We start from the raw sequence: 18,170 nt of genomic DNA on the forward strand, positions 1-18,170 counted from the left end.
ACCATAATTTGCCTTTTCATATCCCTTATGTTTTGGTGGGCCTATGCAAACAAATGCCACTTTAATACCGTTTTTTACTATGTTCCCTTGACTCCAATCCTTAAGAAAAACAACCCACTAAAACTTTTGAGGCTAACTTAAACTAGCAAGCATGTGCATGGCACTAGAGAAATGTACTTTTCCCTCAATGTTTAAGGAGTTACATAAGTCTAATTTCTTTAGATTATATTGTGTGCTGCTTAGAAATAGTATGTACTACAACTGGGGATTTGAGGGACAAAGTAATTGTATTGTACATGGGTTCAGTTTTGTTTTTCTTAATGTTCTTTGGCTGAAAGTTCAAGGCTGGGATATCATCGATGGGACTACCGAGAATTCTGTTTATGGGTGATTGGGCTTCCACTGTAACTTTACCCTGTCCTCTTTCTTTGCATCTTTGTTGTCATAATTAAAATAATAAAAAAAAATGTAAAAAGTTGTTTCTGTATTGCCTCCTCATATGCCTTATATTTCCCCTTGGGGTTGAGCTCCCATTATGCCAAAAAACGAAGCCTGGGAAGGGGTTGACATTCAAGTCATGGTTCCAAGTTTTGGAGTTGTGGCCTGTGGGTGTAGGCTTGGGGTTTGAGATTCTGGACTGATTTTCCTCCCCAAATGTGCGTTTTATATCCTGCTCCTCAGTTGCTGCCAGACTTGCATGTCTTGTCCTACCTGGACAGGCGGCATGGAATGTTCAAATAACATTAGGTTCCATGTGGGTATTAGATAAGTATTCCACATGTGCAAAGTCTACTTTAAATAGTCATCTAGATAAATGAACCATAAATCACATTTGCTACACTTTTCGATGTCTACCAAAACACTTCCCTCTTTCTTGATATTCTCCAGCTTTCATTCCTTTGTCCTTCTTTATTTTTATCTTTCTCTTATCCATTACTTCCCTACCCCTTCCTTACATTCCTCTCTCCCTGTATAGTGAAATTTGATGATTTTATCATTTCTAACAGATCTGTAGTATTTCATTCTGTATAAGTTCCACATATACACACATAAATAACCTCAAAGAACAAGTGCGATCTGATTGGCTCCCACAACGGTGCCCCGCCCTCATCCTTATTCATGATCCAAATGGATGACGTCACAGAGCAGAGACTTTAGACTTCTGCTGTTCCCAGCACAGACAGAAGGCGATTTTGTTCAGATCCTGAACGATGACTTCTTATAATACTTTATTAGGAGTGCTACTAATCCTGGCCTGTCTCAGGAAGGCGGAGATGATGCCACTTCAATATAGAGGTACAATTCCCTCCCTAATCTGAGCTCCAGAAGAAGAGCTGAACAATCGGCCTTCTCCGTCCTTCTGTCCAAGCATGTCAAGAGTCAGAGGGGGGTTCTCACTGGACATCAGTGCCCAGCTCCTGCCCGGGGAAGACAGTACCTGTGGGCAGAGTTGTCACCAGGGCCTTTCCTTCTCAGAGATTCCCACAATCTCCCTCCCAGAGCACGAAGCTCTCTTAGAGTCCCATCTTCCTCCCTGACTCTAACTGGACTGAAAGCACTGAAGCTAAGAGAGGCCAGTGCAGTAAGAGAGGTCCATTGAGAGACTTTTGGGTTTTCCTTATCCTCTAGGTGCAACCACTGCAGAATCCCTAAACGAATCAAGTAGAAATCCCTGATAGATTGGAAAGAAATTTCCTCTCAGGCATTGGTGATACCACAGCAAGTTGGGTACATGCCTTGTACAAAACAGTCCTATATTGCCTCCTGAATCCCATCTGGTCCCCTGAGCATGTCCCCCATTTAAAACACTCCAATGAAATAAGTTTCTGTGCTCTGATTGCTTAGCATGGAGACACAACTACATATGCACACAACCACACTCAGAGATACACAGGCACACAGTCCTTGCATAGAGAGGCACACAACCCTATGTGCATATAGACACAGTCACATCCAGACACAGGTGATCATTTCTACACAGACATATCTACATAGATAGAGACATACAGTCACAGCCAGAGTGTTCAGAAACACAGAGTCACACCTAGCAACACAGACCCATGTTCTAGATTCCTGGTTCCCTTTACCCTCTCCACAGTTACTGGGCATAGGGAGATAGAGGAAGGCTTTTCACTCTGGCCCATCCTCAACTGTCCCAAGAGGCCAGCCAAGAAAGCCACAGTCCATGCCAGTCCTTGATGCCAGGTGGCACATGACTGCATATTCATTGCAGGGACATGTCCAAGTGACCATTCAAAGGGAATTGGAATACATGAGTCAAAGAGTTGCATGACCACTTGCATAACCAAATTATTCCATCTTTGTTTGCCCTTACCTGCTGCAGAAAATGGTTATGAAATGCCGACTATGAGCGTGGAGAGAGGAGAGAGTAGTGACATCCTCAGAAAGAAGGTGGGCAGCAGCGTCGAGAAGGCAAGCAGCTTAAAAAAATTAAATGCCGGGAATCGGGAGGCTGCCCAAAGATATGAAGATTCTGTCGCAATTTTAGAGGCTGCATCGTATCTCATTTCTTCACACCATGCTCCAATTTCTTAAGTATTAGAATGGCTATCATGAGGGAGTTGGGGTGGGTTTTTTGTTAACTTTTTAAATTAAATATGAAAAATTGTTTTAGCATTGCCTCCTCATTTGTCTTATTTCTCCCTTGTGGTTGGGCTCTCTTATGACAATAAACGTATCCTGGAGGAGGTGGTTGACATCTTAAGTCATGGTTCTTTGTGGTGGAGCTGCTGGCCTGTGGGTGAAGACTTGGGGGTTTGAGATTTTGGTCTGTGCTTCGTTCCCCACTGTGTGGGTTATTTCCAGATTCACAGTTGCTACTGGACCTGTGTCTCTAGTCCTATCTGGAAAAGGACATGGGAATCCCTCTCCCTCTCTGGGGATTGTGAATTGCACAACTCACTATTAAAGAGGAGGCGGTAAGAGTGTTGTAGTAGCATGAGAGCCAAAAGCAACGGCAACAGTCAACAACATAATTGTTGAAATCATCAAAGCTTCCTGCAGTGATCATGGTCTGAGTAGTAGGACATCTATAAATAGCTTCCTCAAACCCAGTTGTAGTGAGCTTGGCCTCATTGGCAGCAACACTGACATTGTCACCATCCAATTCAGCTTCAGTGATCATTGGCTCAGAGGCAACAACACTGCCATTATCAAATCAAAGTGACCTGCAAAGACCCTGACCACAGATTTAGTGATGCTGAGCATGGTAACATCAGAGGTTGTGAGTCTGATGGCAGTGGCCACAGAAACACAGGTGAAAGAATATGCAATGCAATGGCCAACACCCTGCCAGTTTCTGCCATTGAGATATTCACGGCAGCCCTAGAGGTAGTAAAAAGGCAGCAGCTGTGAAAGCAGAACTGTACATCATAGCTTGATATGCAGCTGTCAAATGATGGCAATCAGTTGTCTAGTTAAAATTTCCTGAGCTCTCCTGTTTCTTCTTCCTCAAGGACAGGGAACCTACACTAGCTTTAGGTCCACTGCCATTGAGAAGTGATCTTGGATTTTGTATATGTGATGCTCAGTAAAATTGAGTTTATAAGAAAATCAAATTTACCTGGGAGAGGAGAGTCACTTCACATCTGTGAGAGTAGACAGGCCTGTATGGAAGTTTGAGATTCATATATGAAGAAAGGCGCTAGACCACTTGACATGCATAGGTTCAGTGCGGAAGCTGTAGTATGATGGGGACATGCTTAGTACGCATGAAGTCTACCTAGGCTTGAAACTGGTATCCTATAACCCTTTCCAGCTGCCAAAACCTGGAGTGACTCCCAAGTGCAAAGACAGTAGTGTTTGAGCACTGCCATGGTATGGCCATAAAGCAAAATAAAAAGAAATTAGACTCTGTGTTCAGTCTTCAGCACCTCCCAAGATCTTGCAAACCACCTGGCTCCCGAGCACCCTTGGGAGTGGTCCTCCAAAACACAGGTTATGCTTAACATTAGATAGTAATCAATAGAATGATTGACAACATCCAGAGACATCGCTTAGTGGGAGAACATATGCCTCTGAACTATAATTTGTGAGTTGGTTCCCAGACAACCTCAGAACCAAATAAAATTTTCTTGGAGTCACAATCTTGAGATTCTAGTTGTCCAGGAGTTCTGCTGTAACTGAACTTCCCCTAATAAAGAATACGAACTTAAGAATAAAAATTAAAAAATAATTTAATCAAATTAGCAAAGAGAAAAAGGTGGTATTCATGTATCTGGGCTTAGTTTAACTTTTTACATCATGACCTATTAGTTCCTTTTCAATATGCATGTTTTTATTATTACTTTTGTGTGTTTTGGCTTGGTTTTGACTTGGAGCCAAAGATAGGTTTACTAAGTGTTACCTTTGGTTCTCCACTCATTCTTGTTGTGGTCTAAGACGTATCCTAAGTTTGATCTCATGCAAGGCAAATGCCTTACTACTATACTACAATGCTGGCCTCTCTTTTGCTTCTGGCAGCCTTAAGCTCCATCAAACATAATTACTTAAATCTTGATAGCTCTGGGAAGGGTCTTTAAGATTTTAGCACAAAGATTCTCCCTCATCTTACTCTATAATCTTTTGTATACAAATGTGCCTGAATTCTGACGCCTTGATCACAGAGGCCAGCTCTTTCTAGGTATGGGGTTTGGGGACACCCCATGCTGAAAGCATTTTGCCTAGCTTGGGGGGTTTTGGGAGGATTGGCAGGCCTCCAACCATTTTCCTATTTCCCCCTGGACTCTAGGCCTGGCTTGAGTGCCATCTTGGGTGGCAAGATTTGGGTTCCAAGTGAACTCTATTAGGGGTCTCCAGGCTTCGCCCACTTCCCTAATCTAGGAGGGAGCAGCAGAGGGAGGGGCCGTGCATATAGGTGGCTTCTGGTGCCTTGATCCTGAAGGCCAGCTCTTCCCAGGTATGAAATAAAAGAGAACCAAGATAGGTTATTTAATGATAAAATGTTGCTCTACCCTCCTCAGGAAGGACCTTCGCACTTGTCCCTTTATTGCCAGGTCTGATCACCCATTATCATCAAGGATCTTACATATTCAAGTATAGAGAAAATTTTACTCTCAAAAATGATGATCTTCAAGAAATAGTTTTGGTTCTTATATGGACGTTAAATTTTGATCACCCTAAATTTTTTCAGCTCCCCTTTTTTTCCAATTCTAATTAGCCAGAATGCTCTTATCCCTAAAATTTCTTGTAATTTTCCATCTACTAACTCCTACTTATTTTTTGCTTGCCCAAATTTTACTGGGAATTAAGTCAAGTTGGATACCCAGGATTACTTTTCCTTACTGAAAGGTGTTTCCAAATAAATCTTCTTTTCTACATTTATCCAGTACCTGATAATTGTTTATATTTAATAGCCATGACATATGGCATTTACCAATTTTTTAAATGCTTCAAGGTTTTCTTCTAGCCTGTTCACTTTAATCTGTGAACTCAATTCTCCCCTACTTATAAATGCAGACATCAGAGATAGAGCAAGCGAGGAGGAATAATAGTATATAGAATAATTATAGCTATCAGTTATTTTTATTCTATCCATTTGGGTTATCACAGGCTTTCCATGCCTACTTACAAATATCACAACTTCTGAATCAGAAGACTCTTTGATATCATTCTCATCTTTCTGTGTACAAATACTGCTGCATGTCTTAAATTTGTTTTTAGGAAAATATATATAACTATGGTATTTAATATTCCACTAATAAAATTCCCTTAGTGATAATATTTCATCACATGATCAAATAATATTGACAATCCTAAATAGATTGGACATATTTAGAACAGTTATAAGTATTAAATATTGCCATAAAAATAAGTTTTAAATCAAATTTTTCTGATGGACAGTTCCTAAAATAAAATCTATCCAGTAATCAACTGGCAAGAAATATTAGCAAGATTGCCCACTAGCTATGTATTTATGAAAACTAAATTATGACTGTGAACATGGCATAAATATACACATATATAGAATAGCATGAGAATAATATAAAATTAAGATAAATATTATTTATATAGCATGGGAGTTCTCTGGATTTATGGAAGATACTATATATTCACCAAGAAAAAGGTAAAGAGGTGATATGGAAATATAATTACAAATTAATGAAGATGTTATTGGAGTTTTACATTTCATACAATATCTGAAAATATCAGAATGAAACTAAAAAAGTTCAAATAACATTAGGTTTAATATGGGTTCAAAATTCAGTATTTCAATATGGCCAGTCTACTTTTAATTATCATCATACATGGGCCATATATCAGTCTTGCTGCATTTTTCAAAATTTATTAAAAAAACACTTCTGTTTTCAAAAATTAGAGGCTGCTACAATCTGGGGTCCTTAGAGTGCCAATGACTGAAATATTGGACCGTTTTATTTTTATCAGGGACTGGGGATAGGTTATCGGATGACATTTGTTTAAATTTAATGTAAAATGTTCTTTCTGTATTTCCTCCTCATATGCCTTATTTTTCCCCTTGGGGTTGAGCTCTCTTTATGCCAATAATAATAGCCTGGAAAAGGGGTTGACATTAGAGTCATGGTTCCATGTTTTGGAGTTGCTGGCCTGTGGGTGAAGCTTGGGGTTTGAGATTCTGGACTGGTTCTCCTCCCCAGATGTTTGTTTTATATCCTGCTCCTCAGTTGCTGCCGGACTTGCATGTCTTGTCCTACCTGGACAGGCGGCATGGAATGTTCAAATACAGTTTCCATGTGGGTATTAGATAAGTATTTCAACATGGGGAAAGTCTACCTTAAATTGTCATCTAGATAAATATGAACCATAAATCACATTTGCTGCACTTTTTGATGTCTACCAAAACACTCCCTCTTTCTTGATATTGTCCAGCTTTCATTTCTTTGTCCTTCTTTATTTTCATATTTTTCTTATCCATTACTTCCCTACCCCTTCTTTACATCCCTCTCTCCCTCTATAGGAAAATTTGATGACTTTATTATATTTCTTTTTTCATTTAAAAACTTATTTACATACATGATTGTGTTTGGGTTTCAGTCATGCAAAGAACACCACCCTTTAACCAGTGTAGCATTCCCATCACCAATGTCTCAAATCTCCCTCCTTCCCACCCAACCCCTCCTGTACTCTAGACAGGCTTTCTTTTCCCTCGTACATTCTCATTATTAGGATAGTTCAAAATGTAGCTATTTCTCTAACTAAACTCTTTACTGTTTGTGGTGAGCTTCATGTGGTGAGCTATAACTTCCAGCTCTTTTCTCTTTTGTGTCTGAAAGTTATTGTTGCAAGAATGTCACTCATTTTTCTTAAAACCTATAAATGAGTGAGAACATTCTGAGTCTTTTTCTCTCTCTGACTTATTTCACTCAGCATAATAGATTCCATGTACAACCGTGTAAAGGAAAATTTCATGACTTCATCTCTCCTGACAGCTGCATAATATTCCATTGTGTATATGTACCACAGTTTCTTTAGCCATTCATCTGTTGAAGGGTGTCTTGGCTGTTTCAAGTGGCTTCTATGGTAAATAGTGCTGCAATGAATATAGGTGTAAGGAAGGGATTTTTCTATTGTATTTTTGTGTTCTTAGGGTATATACTTAGGAGTGGTATAGCTGGGTTGTAAGGGAGCTCGATTTCTAGTTTTTGGAGGAATCTCCATATTGCTTTCCATAAAGTTTGAACTAGATGGCATTCCCAACAGCAGTGGATAAGTGTTTCTTTCTCTCCATATCCCCACCTACACTGCTTGTTCTCATTCTTTGTGATGTGTGCCAATCTCTGGGGTGTGAGGGAGTACCTCATAGTTGTTTTGAATTGCATCTCCCTGATGATTAGTGATGTGGTGCATTTTTTCATATGTCTTATGGCCATTTGTATTTCTTGTTTGTTAAATTGTCCAATTCTTATCCCCAATTTTTGACGGGGTTATATTTTTTTTTTTGTAAATTTCTGTCAGTGATTTGTATATTTTGGGGACTAGCCCCATATCCGATAGATATTGGGCGAATAGATTCTCCCACTCAGTGGGGGGCTCTTGTATCCTGGGCACTATTTCTTTTGAGTGCAGAAGCTTCTCAGTTTAATATATTTACATCAGTTAATCTCTGCTTTCACTTGCTTGGAGAGTGCAGTTTTCTCCTTGAATATGGCTTTAGTCTCAATGTCCTGGAATGTTTTCCAAGATGTTTTTCTATATATTTTATAGTTTCGGGCCTGATATCGAGGTCTTTCATCCATTTGGATTTCACCTTACTACATGATGTTAGCTGGGGGTCTAAGTTCAATATTTTACAAGTGTCTAGCCTGTTGTGTCAACAGCAGTTGTTAAATAGGCTTTCTTTGCCCCATTTAGGATTTTTTGCTCCTTTATCAAAAATTAGATGATTTTATGTCTAGGGAACTTTCTTCGAGTATTCAAGCCTATTCCACTGATATGTGGGCCTGTCTTTATTACAATGCCATGCTGTTTTGATAACTTTTGCTTTGTAGTACAGTTTAAAATTTTGGAAAGTAATTTCTCCCATATTCTTTTTCCCAATAACTGCTTTAGCTATTCTAGAGTGTTTATTGTTCCAAATGAATTTCAAAATTGCCTGATCCACTTCTTTGAAGAATGTCATGGGTATCTTTATAGGAATCGCAATAAATCTGTACAATGCTTTGTGGAGTATTGCCATTTTAATTATGTTAAACCTGCCAATCCATGAGCAGGGTATGTTCTTCCATTTCTGCGTGTCCACTCTTTATTTTTGGAGCAGATTTTTATAGTTTTCTTTATATAGATCCTTCACATTTTTAGTCAAGGTGATTCCAAGTTATTTGAATTTATGTGGCACTATTGTGAATGGGGTTGTTTTCTTAATGTCCATTTCTTCCTTATTACTAATGGTGTATAGAATGGCAATTGATTTTTGTGTGTTAATTTTGTAACCTGCCACCTTGTTATATGAGTTTATTGTTTCTAGAAACTTTTCTGTAGAGAATTTAGGGTTTTCTAAGTAGAGTATCATGTCATCTGCAAACAGTGCGAGTTTGACTTCTTCCTTTCCTATCTGGATTCCCTTCATAACTTTTTCTTGCCTAATCACTATAACAAGTACTTCCAGTGCTATGTTGAATAGGAGTGTTGAGAGAGGACAGCCTTTTCTTGTGCCATAATTTAGAGGAAAGGCTTTCAGTTTTTCTCCATTGAGGACAATATTTGCCTCTGGCTTGTGGTAGATAGCCATAACTATATTGAGAAAGGTTCCTTCCATTTCCACCTTGCTGAGTGTTTTGATCAAGAATGGGTGTTGGAACTTATCAAATGCTTTCTCTGCATCTATTTATATGATCATGTGATTTTTATTTTTCTTGTTATTGATGTTGTGTATTATGTCGATAGATTTATGGATGTTAAACCATCCTTGCATTTCTGGGGTGAAACTTACTTGATCATAGTGGATGATCTTCTTCTTTTTTTTTTTTTTTGCAGTTTCCAACAACATTTTATTGTTTCCAGAGCAGGTGTACATTCTTATTTCTTTGAGTGCCTCATAACATTTTAAATAAGACATCTTGAATATAATGATATTGTGATTCAAATCAAACTCTTCCTCTACCTCAGGGTTTGTTATTGTTGCACATTTTGACTGCTACTGTTTGTTTCCTGAATTTTCTTCCAAAATATTGATCATATGTCTAGTGTAGCATCTGATATATTCCATTAGTTTACTAGGCAACAAGCAATTAGACAAATAATTATTTCAATACTAGAAACTTCCATCAAAATTGATCTGCCACCTTTCATGAGTATGGGTGTGTGCGTCTGTGAGTGTGTCTGTGTCTATGTAGGTTGATGGCCACTTTCAAAATTCAGTTGCTTTGATTATACTCAGTGGAATAGGCTTGAATATTTTAGGATGATCTTAATGAGGCATTGAATCTTATTTGCCAGGATTTTGTTGAGGATCTTTGCATCTGTAATCATCAGCGATATTGGTCTGTAATTTTCTTTTTTGGTAGCATCTCTGTCTGGTTAAGGTATCAAGGTGATTTGGGCTTCATAAAAGCTATTTGGAAGTGTTCCTAATTTTTCAATTTTATGGAAGAGTCTTGCCAGGATTGGTAGTAGTTCCTCTTGAATGGTTTGAAAGAATTTATTAGTAAATCCATCTCGGCCTGGGCTTTTGTTTTGGGGCAGATATGTGATTATTGTCTTAATTTCCTAAATAGTTATCGGTGTGTATAGTTATGCTACATCCTCTACATTCAACTGTGGAAGATTATGAGTCCAAGATTTTTTCCATTTCGTCCAGGTTTTCATTTTTACTGGCATAGAGTTTCTAAAAGTAGTTTCTGATTACCCTTTGAATCTCTACCATATCAGTAGTGATCTCTCCTTTTTCATTCCTAATACGAGTTATCAAGTTTCTCTCTCGCTTTCTTAGTTAGTTTTGCCAGTGGTCTATCAATATTGTTTATAATTTCAAAGAACCAACTTCTGCTTTCGTTGATCTTTTGGATTCTTTTTTGGTTTTCCACTTTATTGATTTCTGCTCTCAGCTTTGTTATTTCCTTCTGCCTCCCTATTTTTGGGTACTTTCCTTGAGCACTTTCTAATTCTATGAACTGCGTCATTTAGCTCCCTCCATCCCACCCCACCCCACCTGTATTCTAGACAGGCTTTCCAGATCCCTCACTCATTCAGATGATTACGGTAGTTTTCAGTGTAGTTAATTCTATAACTGCACTCACCACTCTTTGTGGTGAGCTTCATGAAGTGAGCCTGATTTCCAGCCCTCCTCTCCTTGTCTCTGAGGATTGTTGCAGAGATGACTTTTATTTTTTAAAACCCATAGATGAGTGAGACTATTCTGTGCCTCTCACTCTCCCTCTGACTTATTTCACTCAGCATGATAGACTCCATATACATCCATGTATAGGAATATTTTATGACTTCATCTCTCCTGACAGCTGCATAATATTCCATTGTGTATATGTACCACAGCTTCTTTAGCTATTTTTATGTTGAAGGGCATCTTGGTTGTTTCCAGAGGCTGGCTATTGTGAATAGTGCTGCAATAAATTTAGTGTGAGGAAGGGTTTTTTGTATTGTATTCTTGTGTTACTAGGCTATTTCTCTAGGAGTGGAATAGCTGGGTCAAATGAAAGCTCAATTTCCAGTTCTTGTAGAAATCATATACAACATCAACAACAAGAAAAATAAAAATCACATGATCATATCAGTAGATGCAGAGAAAGCATTGGATAAGTTCCAACACCCATTCTTTTTCAAAACTCTCAGCAAGATGTGAATGGAAGGAACCTTTCTCAATGTAGTTAAAGCCATCTACCACAAAACAATGGCAAATATTATCTTCAATAGAGAAAAATTAAAATACTTTCCTCTCAATTCCGGTACAAGACAAGGCTGTCAGCTCTCACCATTCCTCTTCAACATAGTACTGGAATTGGTTGCTATAGCTATCAGGCAAGAAAAATATGTAATGTGTGAATTCTTTCTTTTGGTTTTGAGTGTACACTCAGAAGTGTTCAGAGCTTATTCTCACTTTAGGCTCAGAGATTACTCCTGTGGCTGGGGGTCCATCCATGTCTGAATTCAAGTCAGTCCCAGCCATGGCAAACATCTTACTCTTAATATCTCATTGTCCCCTAGAATGTGTACTTGTGTTCGCAGAAAACAAAGAAGCAAAAAAATTTAAAAAAGATCAATTGTGTTCTAACAGGAAATGTTACATGTTTCTGGATGAAAAAGAGAACAGATAAGATGAACCATAACAGACTTTAGAATTCTGCACTAGATTTGTTAAAGTTATTTATATGTGCTCAGCAATCTAAAATTGAGTGTAAATGCCCTTAATGTTTTTAAGAAGATATTAGTCGTGTACTAATGAGAAATTAAATTTTTTTCTAATCAGGCAACAAGTTATGTTGAATTCTTAGTCTATTCTTAATAAGGGACAGTGAAAATCTTTTCTTTGTCATTGAGGAAATCTGTTTCCATATATTATATATATATGTTATAGAAAGGTTATATATATCATATATAATCTTATATTATGATAGAAATGTGCATATTTTATATTAAAAATTATATACAGTTATGAATTAATAATTATTTACAATATATAATAGGATAATTTATGATGTGCAAAAATTAATAGTTTACTTTATAACTTTTTTCATGTCCTTGTTTATTTTAGAACCAGGGGTTTATCCTTTTCATATTATGTCTCAAAATTCAAACCCAAATGAAATCTTGATATTTGTATTAACCTTAATTCTGAGAAAAACCTGTCTGTTCTTAAGCAAAGTTTTCTTTTTAATTGGTATATGGATGATATTTAAAATTTAATACATGCATCTACTGTGGTAGTACAGCATGTAGGGTGCTTGATTTGCACAAGGCTGCCCAGGACTCCATCCCCGATATCCATATGGTTCCTCAGCAGCAAAGTCAGGAGTGCTTACATCTGATTCCAGGTTGAAAGTTTGAGCATGACCAAATAAAATATAAATATTGATACAGATATTTGATGAATTAACTGCATTTAAAACCTTCTCTAATATGTGATGTTTTAAATTGCCTACGTTAGGGTGGCATCAGATATGCCATTAGTTAAAAAAAACTCTTAAAATTGTATAACCTCAGGGGGGCTGGAGCGGTAGCACTAGGGTAAGGCATCTGCCTTTCAAGCATTAACCTAGGTAGGACCACGGTTTGATCCCCAGAGTCCCATAATGTTCCCCTCAGCCAGGAGCAATTTCTGAGAGCTTAGCCAGAAGTAAACCCTGAGCTTCAATGGGTGTGGACCAAATACAAAAACATAAAATGAAACTTTTTCATATTAATCTTCCTTCCATATCTCATTTAATTTGGTCTTATGTCATTGGTAATGATTCTGGTTATTATTTTATAGTAAGTGGTTTTAGCGACTGTATGTACATATTGAAATAAAAGAGAAACTAGATTGGTTATTTAATGATAAAATGTTGCTCTACCCCCCTAAGGAAGGACCTTCGCACTTGTCCCTTTATTGCCAGGTCTGATCACCCATTATCATCAAGGATCTTACATATTCAAGTTTAGAGAAAATTTTACTCTCAAAACTGATGATCTTCAAGAAATAGTTTTGGTTCTTATATGGACGTTAAATTTTGATCACCCTAAATTTTTTCAGCTCCCCTTTTTTTCCAATTCTAATTAGCCAGAATGCTCTTATCCCTAAAATTTCTTGTAATTTTCCATCTACTAACTCCTACTTATTTTTTGCTTGCCCAAATTTTACTGGGAATTAAGTCAAGTTGGATACCCAGGATTACTTTTCCTTACTGAAAGGTGTTTCCAAATAAATCTTCTTTTCTACATTTATCCAGTACCTGATAATTGTTTATATTTAATAGCCATGACGTATGGCATTTACCAATTTTTTAAATGCTTCAAGATTTTCTTCTATCCTATTCACTTTAATCTGTGAACTCAATTCTCCCCTACTTATAAATGTGAACATCAGAGATAGAGCAACCGAGGAGGAATAAGAGGATATAGAACAATTATAGTTATTAATTATTTTTACTCTATCCATTTGGGTTATCACAGTCTTTCAATGGCTACTTACAACAATCACAACTTCTGAGTCAGAAGACTCTTTGATATCATTCTAATCTTTTAGATTACAAATACTGCTGCATGTCTTAAATTTGTAGGAAATTTATAGAACTATGTTATTTAATATTCCTCTACTAAAATTCCATTAGTGATATTATTTTTATCACATGATCAAATAATAGTGGCTATCCTAAATAAATTGGACTCATTTAGTACATTTATAGGTATTAAATATTGCCATAAAAATAAGTTCTAAATTAAATTATTCTGATGGACTTTTCCTAAAATAAAATCTATCCAGTAATGAACTGGCAAGGAAAATGGAGCAAGAATGCCCACTAGCTTTGTATTTATGTAAACAAAATTATTATGTCTGTGAACATGGCATAAATATACATATATATATATATATATAGAATAGCAAGAGAATAATTAAAAATGAAGATAAATATTATTTTTATAGTATGGGGAGTCCTCTGGATTTATTGGAAGATACTATATATTCACCAAGAAAAAGGTAAAGAAGAGATATGAAAATATAATTACGACTCAGTTTAGATGATATTAGTGTTTTACATTTCATACAATATCTGAAGATATCAGAATGAATCTAAGAGTTCAAATAACATTAGGTTTAATATGGGTTCAAAATTCAGTATTTCAAAATGCCCAGTCTCCTTTTAATTGTCATCTAGAGATACATGGGCCATATATCATTTTTGCTGCATTTTTCAATGTCTACAAAAACACTTCTGTTTTGAAAAATTAGAGGCAGCTACAATCTGGGGTCCTTAGAGTGCCAATGGCTCAATTACTGGACCTTTTTTTATATCAGGGATTGGGGATATTATCAGATGATATCTGTTTAAATTTAATGTAAAAAGTTGTTTCTGTATTGCCTCCTCATATGCCTTATATTTCCCTTGGGGTTGAGCTCTCTTTATGGCAATAATGGTAGCCTGGAGAAGGGGTTCATATTCAAGTCATGGTTCCATGTTTTGGAGTTGCTGGCATGTGGGTGTAGGCTTGGGGTTTGAGATTCTGGACTGATTTTCCTCCCCAAATGTGCGTTTTATATCCTGCTCCTCAGTTGCTGCCAGACTTGCATGTCTTGTCCTACCTGGACAGGCGGCATGGAATGTTCAAATAACATTAGGTTCCATGTGGGTATTAGATAAGTATTCCACATGTGCAAAGTCTACTTTAAATAGTCATCTAGATAAATATGAACCATGAATCACATTTGCTGCACTTTTCGATGTCTACCAAAACACTTCCCTCTTTCTTGATATTCTCCAGCTTTCATTCCTTTGTCCTTCTTTATTTTTATCTTTCTCTTATCCATTACTTCCCTACCCCTTCCTTACATTCCTCTCTCCCTGTATAGTGAAATTTGATGATTTTATCATTTCTAACAGATCTGTAGTATTTCATTCTGTATAAGTTCCACATATACACACATAAATAACCTCAAAGAACAAGTGCGATCTGATTGGCTCCCACAACGGTGCCCCGCCCTCATCCTTATTCATGATCCAAATGGATGACGTCACAGAGCAGAGACTTTAGACTTCTGCTGTTCCCAGCACAGACAGAAGGCGATTTTGTTCAGATCCTGAACGATGACTTCTTATAATACTTTATTAGGAGTGCTACTAATCCTGGCCTGTCTCCGGAAGGCGGAGATGATGCCACTTCAATATAGAGGTACAATTCCCTCCCTAATCTGAGCTCCAGAAGAAGAGCTGAACAATCGGCCTTCTCCGTCCTTCTGTCCAAGCATGTCAAGAGTCAGAGGGGGGTTCTCACTGGACATCAGTGCCCAGCTCCTTCCCGGGGAAGACAGTACCTGTGGGCAGAGTTGTCACCAGGGCCTTTCCTTCTCAGAGAGTCCCACAATCTCCCTCCCAGAGCACGAAGCTCTCTTAGAGCCCCATCTTCCTCCCTGACTAACTGGACTGAAAGCACTGAAGCTAAGAGAGGCCAGTGCAGTAAGAGAGGTCCATTGAGAGACTTTTGGGTTTTCCTTATCCTCTAGGTGCAACCACTGCAGAATCCCTAAAAGAATCAGGTAGAAATCCCTGATAGATTGGAAAGAAATTTCCTCCCAGGCATTGGTGATACCACAGCAAGTTGGGTACTTGCCTTGTACAAAACAGTCCTATATTGCCTCCTGAATCCCATCTGGTCCCCTGAGCATGTCCCCCATTTAAAACACTCCAGTGAAATAAGTTTCTGTGCTCTGATTGCTTAGCATGGAGACACAACTACATATGCACACAACCACACTCAGAGATACACAGGCACACAGTCCTTGCATAGAGAGGCACACAACCCTATGTGCATATAGACACAGTCACATCCAGACACAGGTGATCATTTCTACACAGACATATCTACATAGATAGAGACATACAGTCACAGCCAGAGTGTTCAGAAACACAGAGTCACACCTAGCCACACAGACCCATGTTCTAGATTCCTGGTTCCCTTTACGCTCTCTACAGTTACTGGGCATAGGGGGATAGAGGAAGGCTTTTCACTCTGGCCCATCCTCAACTGTCCCAAGAGGCCAGCCAAGAAAGCCACAGTCCATGCCAGTCCTTGATGCCAGGTGGCACATGACTGCATATTCATTGCAGGGACATGTCCAAGTGACCATTCAAAGGGAATTGGAATACATGAGTCAAAGAGTTGCATGACCACTTGCATAACCAAATTATTCCATCTTTGTTTGCCCTTACCTGCTGCAGAAAATGGTTATGAAATGCCGAATATGAGCGTGGAGAGAGGAGAGAGTAGTGACATCCTCAGAAAGAAGGTGGGCAGCAGCGTTGAGAAGGCAAGCAGCTTAAAAAAATTAAATGCCGGGAATCGGGAGGCTGCCCAAAGATATGAAGATTCTGTCGCAATTTTAGAGGCTGCATCGTATCTCATTTCTTCACACCATGCTCCAATTTCTCAAGTATTAGAATGGCTATCATGAGGGAGTTGGGGTGGGTTTTTTGTTAACTTTTTAAATTAAATATGAAAAATTGTTTTAGCATTGCCTCCTCATTTGTCTTATTTCTCCCTTGTGGTTGGGCTCTCTTATGACAATAAACGTATCCTGGAGGAGGTGGTTGACATCTTAAGTCATGGTTCCATGTGGTGGAGCTGCTGGCCTGTGGGTGAAGACTTGGGGGTTTGAGATTTTGGTCTGTGCTTCGTTCCCCACTGTGTGGGTTATTTCCAGATTCACAGATGCTACTGGACCTGTGTCTCTAGTCCTATCTGGAAAAGAACATGGGAATCCCTCTCCCTCTCTGGGGATTGTAAATTGCACAACTCACTATTAAAGAGGAGGCGGTAAGAGTGTTGTAGTAGCATGAGAGCCAAAAACAACGGCAACAGTCTTAGAGTCAACAACATAATTGTTGAAATCATCAAAGCTTCCTGCAGTGATCATGGTCTGAGTAGTAGGACATCTATAAATAGCTTCCTCAAACCCAGTTGTAGTGAGCTTGGCCTCATTGGCAGCAACACTGACATTGTCACCATCCAATTCAGCTTCAGTGATCATTGGCTCAGAGGCAACAACACTGCCATTATCAAATCAAAGTGACCTGCAAAGACCCTGACCACAGATTTAGTAATGCTGAGCATGGTAACATCAGAGGTTGTGAGTCTGATGGCAGTGGCCACAGAAACACAGGTGAAAGAATATGCAATGCAATGGCCAACACCCTGCCAGTTTCTGCCATTGAGATATTCATGGCAGCCTTAGAGGTAGTAAAATGGAAGCAGCTGTGAAAGCAGAACTGTACATCATAGCTTGATATGCAGCTGTCAAATGATGGCAATCAGTTGTCTAGTTAAAATTTACTGAGCTCTCCTGTTTCTTCTTCCTCAAGGACAGGGAACCTACACTAGCTTTAGGTCCACTGCCATTGAGAAGTGATCTTGGATTTTGCATATGTGATGCTCAGTAAAATTAAGTTTATGAGCAAATCAAATTAACCTGGGACAGGAGAGTCACTTTTCACATCTGTGAGAGTAGACAGGCCTGTATGGAAGTTTGAGATTCATATATGAAGAAAGGCGCTAGACCACTTGACATGCATAGGTTCAGTGCGGAAGCTGTAATATGATGGGGACATGCTTAGTATGCATGAAGTCTACCTAGGCTTGAAACTGGTATCCTATAACCCTTTCCAGCTGCCAAAACCTGGAGTGACTCCCAAGTGCAAAGACAGTAGTGTTTGAGCACTGCTATGGTATTGCCATAAAGCAAAATAAAAAGAAATTAGACTCTGTGTTCAGTCTTCAGCACCTCCCAAGATCTTGCAAACCACCTGGCTCCCGAGCACCCTTGGGAGTGGTCCTCCAAAACACAGGTTATGCTTAACATTAGATAGCAATCAATAGAATGATTGACAACATCCAGAGACATCGCTTAGTGGGAGAGCATATGCATGTGAACTATAATTTGTTAGTTGGTTCCAGACAACCTCAGAAACACAGACTGTGACTGTGACTGTGATACTGTGACTGGAGTCACAGTTTTGAGATTCTAGTTGTCC

Source organism: Suncus etruscus, chromosome 19 (assembly GCF_024139225.1).
Source record: "Suncus etruscus isolate mSunEtr1 chromosome 19, mSunEtr1.pri.cur, whole genome shotgun sequence".
Classification (NCBI taxonomy): Eukaryota; Metazoa; Chordata; class Mammalia; order Eulipotyphla; family Soricidae; genus Suncus; species Suncus etruscus.